Here is an 8,671-nt window from a genome sequence, read left to right on the forward strand (position 1 = left end):
GCCCTCCCCCCCTTACCACCTGCTGACGATCGCCCGCACCCCCCGGTCCCTCTGTGTGACCCCGGGGTTACGCCCTCCCCCTGTTCCCCTCCCGTCCAGTTCCCCCGTTCTGATCACTGCAGTCGTCTTCCACCCCTCATCTCTGTGCCTCCCCCATTCTGATCCCCAGTCCCCCCACAACGCTCCCTCATCCCTCCCCAATCCCCCATTCTGATCCCTCGTGTCCCCCACCCCCCACACCAGTCTCTCTATTCTGTCCCCTACAGTCCCCCCCCATTCCCAGTCCCCTCTACCTGACCCCCAGAATCCCCTCTGCTCCCCCCGAGTGCCCCCACTCCAATTCCCCCATTCTGATCCCTAGAGTCTCCTCCCACCCCCCATTCCCCTCTGTTTGACTCCCAGGGTCCCACGTCCTCCCTTCTCTTCCCACCTCCTGCCCCTTTTTCTGACCCCTACAGTCCCCTGTACCCCCTGTGTGCTGCTCACTGACCCCTGGAGTCAGTTCCCTCATTTTGACCTCCAAACCCCCCCAGCCAGACTCCTTTTCTGCCCAATAGAAGCCTCCCACGACTCCTGGCTCTTCCCTCCCACCCCTCCCTCCACCCCCAGATGCTCTTCCTGCCTTGTAGAGACTCTGTTCACCTCTTTCCCCTCCACAACCCACTAAGTTTCCCCCCAGCCTCTTTTTTGACCCCATAGACATCGCACTCTCCTCCCCCACAGTACTTCCTTTAGGTCTCCCCCAGACTCCCCTTCCACCCCATAGAAGCCCCCCACAACCCTCCAGATTCTCCCTGCCACCCCCCTCCACTCCTAGCTCCCCTTTCCTCCCAATAGAGACCCAACTCGCCCCATTTTTCCCCCGCACAACCCCCCTGTCCACTCCCAGACCCCCCTTTTCGCCCTGCAAAAGCCCCTTTCCCCCTTTCAACCCCTCCAGTTCCCCTCCACAACATACCCCTCTATCCCCAGGCCCCCTTTTCACTCGCAGAAGCCTCGTTCTGCTCTTTTCCCCCCTCACAACCCCCCTGTCCACTCCCAGACCCCCCTTTTCGCCCTGCAAAAGCCCCTTTCCCCCTTTCAACCCCTCCAGTTCCCCTCCACAACATACCCCTCTATCCCCAGGCCCCCTTTTCACTCACAGAAGCCTCGTTCTGCTCTTTTCCCCCCTCACAACCCCCCTGTCCACTCCCAGACCCCCCTTTTCGCCCTGCAAAAGCCCCTTTCCCCCTTTCAACCCCTCCAGTTCCCCTCCACAACGTACCCTTCCCTCCCCAGGCCCCCTTTTCACTCACAGAAGCCTCGTTCTGCTCTTTTCCCCCCTCACAACCCCCTATCTCCATCCTCAGACCCCCTTCCCACTCCATAGAAGCCCCTCACACTCCCTCAGTTTTCCCCTTCCAACCTTGCTCCACCTCCAGACCCTCTTTCCACCTCACAGAAACCCCACTCACACCTTTCCCCCCATAGATTCCCCACGAGCCCCCTGTCCACCCCTGGAGTTGTGCAGAAGAATCTGGAAATGTCCCAGAGGGGCTTGGGGCATCCAGTTGGTCCCCAGGTGGGTCACAGGTGTCCTTGGATTCATACAGAAGGGTCTGGAGATGTCCCAGAGGTGTCCTGGGGTCTCCAGGGGATCCCCAGGGGTTCCTGGAGTCCTCCAGAGGTCTCCAATGGGGACTTTGAGCACAACCTCACACAGTAACATATTCTCTCTCTGCTCTGTCCCCATGGGATCGCCCCCAAAAATGTCTGTTTCCATTAAAATCAATACTGTGTCACTTTTGTTATATTTTTTTTGCCACTTCCTTTCAGAAATGGATGGTTCTCACCAAATGCCACCACCGGGACAACCGCCTGCCCCTGCAGTTCTCACTGTCACTGTCACCATGGAACCTCGCTGTGGACCAGCCATGACGCAGTGCCCCTGTCCCTGGCTGTCACTCGTTACCGTCATCTGGTGTCACCACCACCTGTGTGTCACCATCTCTTGGCTGACACCATTTCCTGCGCTCTGACCACCACATGGGGGCAGGCACAGGTGGCCCCGCATTGTCACTGTGCTGTCACTGAGCCTCTCGCTGTCCTTTCTCACCCCTCCAGCCCTGACTACAGCCGGACCCGCTGACACCGGAGCCCTCTGGTGCTGTCACCATCGTCTGCCACGAGGACGGGGACACACACAGTGATGGACTGTGCCACCACAGCCAGCGTCAGGTGTCACCGTCATGCGGAGGGGACACAAGCACCCCCTGGGGACCTGCCGAAAACTTCACCATAGTTGGGCTTTCCAACGAGTCCTCCTGTATCGCTTCTCTTATGCCCAGCTCATGAATGTAATTCTGAAGGTCCTCCATGGAGGACCACAATCCTGTGCTTAATGCAACGCCTGATTCGTTCGGCCAAACCACATGGATGCTGCCATTCACCAGTCTGTTATCGACTGGTTCTCACTGCTCTATGAACAGCAGCACGCAGTCTCTGCCTGAGGGCAGGGTGTACCGTCATGGTGGCCAGCTTGGATACCTCTGGCCCATTCACCATGATGCTTTCCACCCCTGAGTCCCATAACCCAAGGAACCACGTGGGTACACTCTTTGGGCCTCTGCCGAAATGCTGCAGCACACCCATCAGTTCTGTTGGCGCATGGCCTCGCCGCTACGTGTGAATGCGTTTGGGCAGGGGGCCGTTGGGCAGGAGGCACCCCGCCGGTCTGCCTTGTACCTCCTTTGTCTTTGGGTTATAATGGGATGGAGTTCCAAGGAATCCATCATAAGTGGAACCTCTAAATCTGACCTAGTTTTGTTTTCCTGTTCAACAGGTCCGTTCCTGCAGAGGTGTGGTTATTGTCTACTGAAATACTGAGGACCTGGCCTATCGGGGAACGTAAAGCTGGTCTTTCCCCTGTGAATACATTAAGATCCTGTTCCAGTTTTTCAGTGCGATCCTTTAATGGCTGATTTTCACTTTCTAAGGTACCAGCTCTTATCTTAGCTTGATGTAAGGCATTTAACTGTGGAGGCAGCTAACTGCCTTTCTTTTGTAGTTAGGATGCCTCTGTCTAATCCTTGAAAGCATTTCATCATGCGGAATGGGGAAATATTCCCCATGGTACGCAGGGGACCCCATTTCTCAACTATGGTGCTAACTGGTAATAAGGAGAACCCAGGAACCCTGGGATCTGCCCGGGGAGCTTTTTACCCAAGGGGGTGATGTTCTCCCCCCGACCCATTTACAGAAATTCCACAGAAAGCACATGATGTCAATTTCAGTTTATTTGGCCTGCCTTGCTCGCCAAGTGTACAATCAATGAATGTACAGATGTTGTAATTATGAAATACACCAGAGAGCTTGGCTAAGCAGCTGTTATACCAAAAGAGAATAGATAGGATGCTTACTTGTATCCTGGGCTCGCTATGAAACTCCAGAAGAGGGATCTGCAGAAAAGATCCTTCCCCACACGCAGCCAGCTCTTCCATGGGTCTGGGAGAGGTGCAGCCAGGCTCCCCTCCTTCCAGCAGCACAGCCGAATCGCCTTCACCTGTGGCTGACTCACTGCTACCTCAGGTGCTCCATCAGAGGTTCAGGCCGTGGTTCAGCCGTTCCTACACAAAGGTGAATTTCAAGGAGCCGGTTCTGCTTGCTCAGTAGCTCACAGATTTCTGGAGGCTAAGATGAACTGGAGCTGGATCTGGATGGAACAAATAAGGGTGAATGTCACCTGCAAAGGCAGGGAATTGCCCGAGACGAGGACAAGGGCCTGATCAGGGAGGGCCTCTTACATGACACGTGGACATTTCCACCTGAGTAATCCATCCACCCCATGCCGGGTGTCAGATTTGTCTGCCACCAGCTGCCAAAGATTCAGCTTTTGGCTGCTGAGCAAATATGAATCACTGATGGTGACACCATGTTTTCACACTGACTTCAGCAATTATGGGCATTCCTAACTGTAAAATTGAACAAAATAGCTCACAACTAATAGAAAGGAGGAGGAAGGAAAGGCAAGATTCGTAAGGTTTGTGCCGAGTCTTTCTCTGCGTGCCACGAGTGGCAGCCTTCAAGAGTGACACATGGTTAATATGCCACAATTCAGTGAGAACTCATCAGCTCACTGAGGTACCCTTCAAAATTATTGGTTTTCACACTGAAGGGTCTTAGTTCCAACCTACTATCCCTGACATCAATTTAAACTCTCAAAAAAGAAAAAAATACAACAGGGGAGTTATGTCGTATCTTCTGGATACGACACTGTTGTGTGCAGTAAGTGCAGACTAACAGGTCTGCTACCCCAAGTTCAGTTTAAACCAGGATCAGAAGCGAGCCCAAGCTTCAGCCAGGCTTCAGCTGACACAAGCCCTGGTTGACTTGTTCCTGCTCCCCTCCTCACACTGCTAATCCTTTCTATTGGAACCATGCTCATGACACTGGGTGGCAAACTGCTCAGGCTGGAAATCAACCCTCCTGAGGAAACTACCAAGCTTCAGCTGGATCGGATTTATTGCTGCCATGGTGAGAGCTGCAGAAAGGAAGGGCTGTGGGAGGACAGGGGTACCGCACCTGGACCACCCTGCTGTCACCACGTGCTTTCTGCAGCCATGGTTTTAAGGCACCAGGCAGCTCCTCTGAGTCCAGCTGTCTGCTGCCAGGCACAAGCAAGGAGGGCTGCAGTAGCAAAACTTATGGAGCAGATTTTGTGCTGAAATGGCTACACGTGCTTACGCAAACACTGCAGCTGGGAAGCCCACAGCGACAGCTGGAAGCCACACAACATCCCAACAATGCAGCAAAAAGACCTGAAATTTCTACCACAGAACTAAATTCTGATGGTTTTGATGATTTTTGAGTCCCATTCGGGTGAGAACCCTGCTGAAGCGTAAAGGCTGAGACACTGAATAAGGAGCATCTTTGCTTAAAGAAAGATGGCAGCGTTTGGACCATGACTGCACCCCCCCCTTTGGTCCTCTCTGCTTCCAAAGTAACTGTGGTGCAACAAATATGGAGTGTAAGGTAATACAAGGCTTCTGCTGACTGTCTCAGGGAACAAGCGAGAGCCTCTTTATCCCCACACCCTTCCACACTGACATGCAGCATCAGAACTGACCCTGTGTGAGAAAAGCAGGGCACGGCAGTGCTCAGCTACCAGCTGCCCTGTCCTCTGATGACACCTGAGCCAAGCCAGTTCTCAGGCTTGGAGGCACAGATGGTTTTCCCTTAGGCCAAGCTGCTGTCTGCTCGTCCTGCTCCTGGGGTTATTTTGGCAAGAGGCAGCAGAGCTTTTCCTTTTTCTTATGCTGTACAAAACATGCTTTTCTGGTCAACTGATGCCCAGCAAACTTTGTGCACAACCTGCTCAGCCCGTGTAGTCTCCTGCCACATCCACAGATCACTGCAATTCCCATCTTAGTGCTGCTGCCTTTACACTCGTTACAGGCAGGCCGGGGATGTCCTGGGGGGCTGTGGTGTACAGCAGGTGTTCTCCAGGGCCCCATTTCATTGTAAGCTCTCACTTCACAGCTGCGGTGACTGAAGCAGGCAGGGGGTTAGGTGATGTGGGGGGGTCTTCCTGGCCCCTTCCCTTGCCCATCTAAATAAAGCAGACCTCTCACTGCCTGCAATGTGCAGTACATACCCCAAGTCAGCCTCCTCTCTCACCACCACTCTTTGTTATTTCCGTAGAATTATTGCTGCAGTACACTGGAACATGGAAACAGGACAGAAAGTAAGACCAGACTCAGCCCGTATGTGAAATACTGTCGCTTCAAACATCACGACCACAAACACATTTTTACATTTAAAACTGTTTCGAATTCCAACAAGGGAGAAGAAGCATTCACTGACTGAATAATAACATTTACCTCTGAGTGGATTTTCTAAGAGCCTGCTGAGACTCTCCACACGGTACTCAAAACTGGAAGTTTGTAATGCAAAATGCTGACAAACTGCAGCTGTATATGGATCATCTCTTATGAACAAAAATAAAGTGACCAAAATTACAGTGACCAAAGCCTCATTACTCACTCACTGTCATCTCTGCTTCTTAAAAAGTGACGACTTCCTGAAATGCTTTCCAATGTACGCAAGGACAGCAATTATAACACTAAAGACTATTTCATTTATAAGTAACTTTCCATTAGGGATCTGAATTTGAAAATGCGGCCAACAAAGTTCCTTGAAGCACATGGAATGACTTCCTTGGGTCTGGGCCAGGCACTCTGCTTCATTTTCTGGCTTTGCCACTATATTTTAAGCAACAGACATTATTTTACAGACGTGAAAGGCTTTCACTGCAAGTTACACCTTTGCTTCATTCAAAGCTTTCTAGAAAACGTGTATTTATCTTCAGTTGTACCAGCTTTAAATCACCTTAATGCAACCTGACCTAGCCATGTCCTCCTCCTCCTCTAAAGCAGGCACCTCCCTGGCTCATCAATCCATGGAGAATTATAGGATAGGCACCTGACAGAAAAGTATTCTGTCTCTGCCACCAAACTGAACAGAAGAGACCAACTAAGAAAACAGTCTATGTGAGCCAAAGCCTTATCTGCACCCTCAGAGGCAGCTGAGTGCCGCAGAGCTATGGGCAGCTCCCTGGTACAGGAACGGTCTGGTGAAATTCAGTGGACAAAGACCATTTGCAGCCCTGGATCACAGCGAGTGCCTGAGCCCCTGGACTACTGCGAGAGCATTTCACAGTCATGGGAACCACCCCACACTGCCTTCCTGCATCCATCCCACACTGGGCACTGGCGAGGGAGTTCTGGGAAGGATGAGCTCAAGATGAGAGTGGAGAACTGAGCTTCTGGAGGGGGAGCAGAGGGATGGGGGGGGTGCATGACCCAGCCTGGCACCCACACCCCAAACCTGCTTCAGTTTGCAGGTGGCCTCAGAGATGGCAAAGCTTGAGGTGAGAGCCAGCCTTGAAGCCAGCAAGGAGGACCCAAGAGAAGCCCACAAGAATGCTGGCCAGTGGAGCAATGTGCCAGCCCCATGGCCCTGGCACAGCCCCTCTGAGGGGTGTCCCAGCACTTGCTGTGCCACACTGAAGCCTGCAAGTGCCTCTTTTCCAGCTTTTACTCCAAAGGCAACCACCCCATCATGTCTCTGCTGGCCAAGAAGAAGCTGCTGGCCCAGGTGAGTGAGGCAGAGTCCTGCCACTAACAGCACTGCCTGGAGGGCAATGGGACAACGAGCAGCACTCACCCCAACCCAGAGCCCAGCCGGCTGGCAGCCAACTCCTACTTCAAGGAGCAGAGGAGCCTGGAGACACAAGGATTGAAGGACGCATCCAGGGGAGGCTGGAGTAAGGCAGCACCCATCGCAGTGCTCCCCTGGGAGGACAGACAGACAGCCTTACCCAAGAGCTGAGGCTGCACCCGCTGTCTTCACCGGCTTCTTTCATGCATACTGCAATAAGGTGCTGAAACTCATCAGCTGCCACCCCTTTGGGGGATACTTCTCCCAAACTTGAAGGATTTCTTGGAACCACAACCTGAGGACATGGAGGACGACTGGGGGCAGCCCAAGACCTGTGAACCAAAGTGTGGAGCAGAGAGAGCCCGCAGCCAGCCACCTCTGCTGCTGTCAAAGCCTGCTGGGTGCCCCCTGGGGCCAGCTTCAGCCCACTGACACAGAGCCCCACACCACCCACAGCCAAGTGAACCAGGAAGAGGCAGCCTTGGGCCTGCAGGCTGTTTCCCCCTTTGTCCGTGAAACTGAAGGCAGGGGCAAGGGTACTGGCTCACCCAGGGGCCACCAAGAATTAGCCAAACACAAAGTCATCATTTCCAGACCCAGCTGTGCCATTCCACTCACCCCAGTGCCTCAGCCCCAAACGTTTACAAGGGAGAGATGCTGCATTTCCTGATGAACTTCAGCAACTCTCCAGAGCACCTAAAAAACTGGGCAGCCCCACCAAAGCCATCTCTCTCCATTATCCCTTTTGTTATCCCTGTTTTCCCCAGCCCTGCCATAGCCAGCTTGCTCAGCCCTCCAACCCCAGGCACCACCAGCATCCCACAAGGGCTCACTGCAGCACCAGCTCTACCCCACAGCGACGTGGCACAGCCAGCACACCTACAGCACTCCACACACCTCCGCTTCCCACTGCAGCACCAAGCTGCTGCATTGCTCTGGATCAGCCCTGGCCCCTCGGAGAGGCAGGCAGCGGGATGCCACAGCACTGGGATGCTGTCAGAGCTGCTGTGTCCCAAGGCCAAAATGAGCTGGACCGTGTCATTTTTTAAAAAGGGAGCAGAATGAGTTGCAGAGGTTTTCTTGCTAGAGATGCTGTGCCCCCGTGCAGTTTTGTGGAGCCAATGCAGACTCGCAGTAGATGTTCCCATCTTGCCATGCTGTGCCCAGGATGCTCTGCAGCTCCCTGGTACAAAGCCCCTGCTCCCTCCTACAAAACCATGCCATTTTAGTTCTGAAGTATGCTGCCTTATAGCAGGGGCTACTGAAGTTATAAAGGGCTCAGGACAGCAGCGAGCATCCATGGGAAGCACACTGGCTGCTCCGAAATGGGTGCTGGAGAGTAGCATCCAAAATAAACCTCACTGGATGGTCCCAGCTGGTGGTGTGTGGGGTATGCTTGCTTCCTGGAATTAGGGCTAGGTTGCAGGGGAAAAACAGCTTCACATTAGCAGGTGTGTTTCCTGAGAGTTTCCTG

At 53.3% G+C, this 8,671-nt stretch overlaps 1 pseudogene across 1 annotated transcript; it reads left to right on the top strand.

Moving 5' to 3' along the window:
* The first annotated feature begins 4,415 nt into the window (after positions 1-4,415).
* On the top strand, positions 4,416-8,224 carry LOC306945220 (AT-rich interactive domain-containing protein 5A-like; annotated as a pseudogene). Its single transcript has 2 exons — positions 4,416-4,512; positions 6,971-8,224. The product of its transcript is annotated as an AT-rich interactive domain-containing protein 5A-like (transcript).
* Positions 8,225-8,671: the final 447 nt, after the last annotated feature.

Source organism: Tetrao urogallus (assembly GCF_951394365.1).
Source record: "Tetrao urogallus genome assembly, chromosome: 3".
NCBI classification, from domain to species: domain Eukaryota; kingdom Metazoa; phylum Chordata; class Aves; order Galliformes; family Phasianidae; genus Tetrao; species Tetrao urogallus.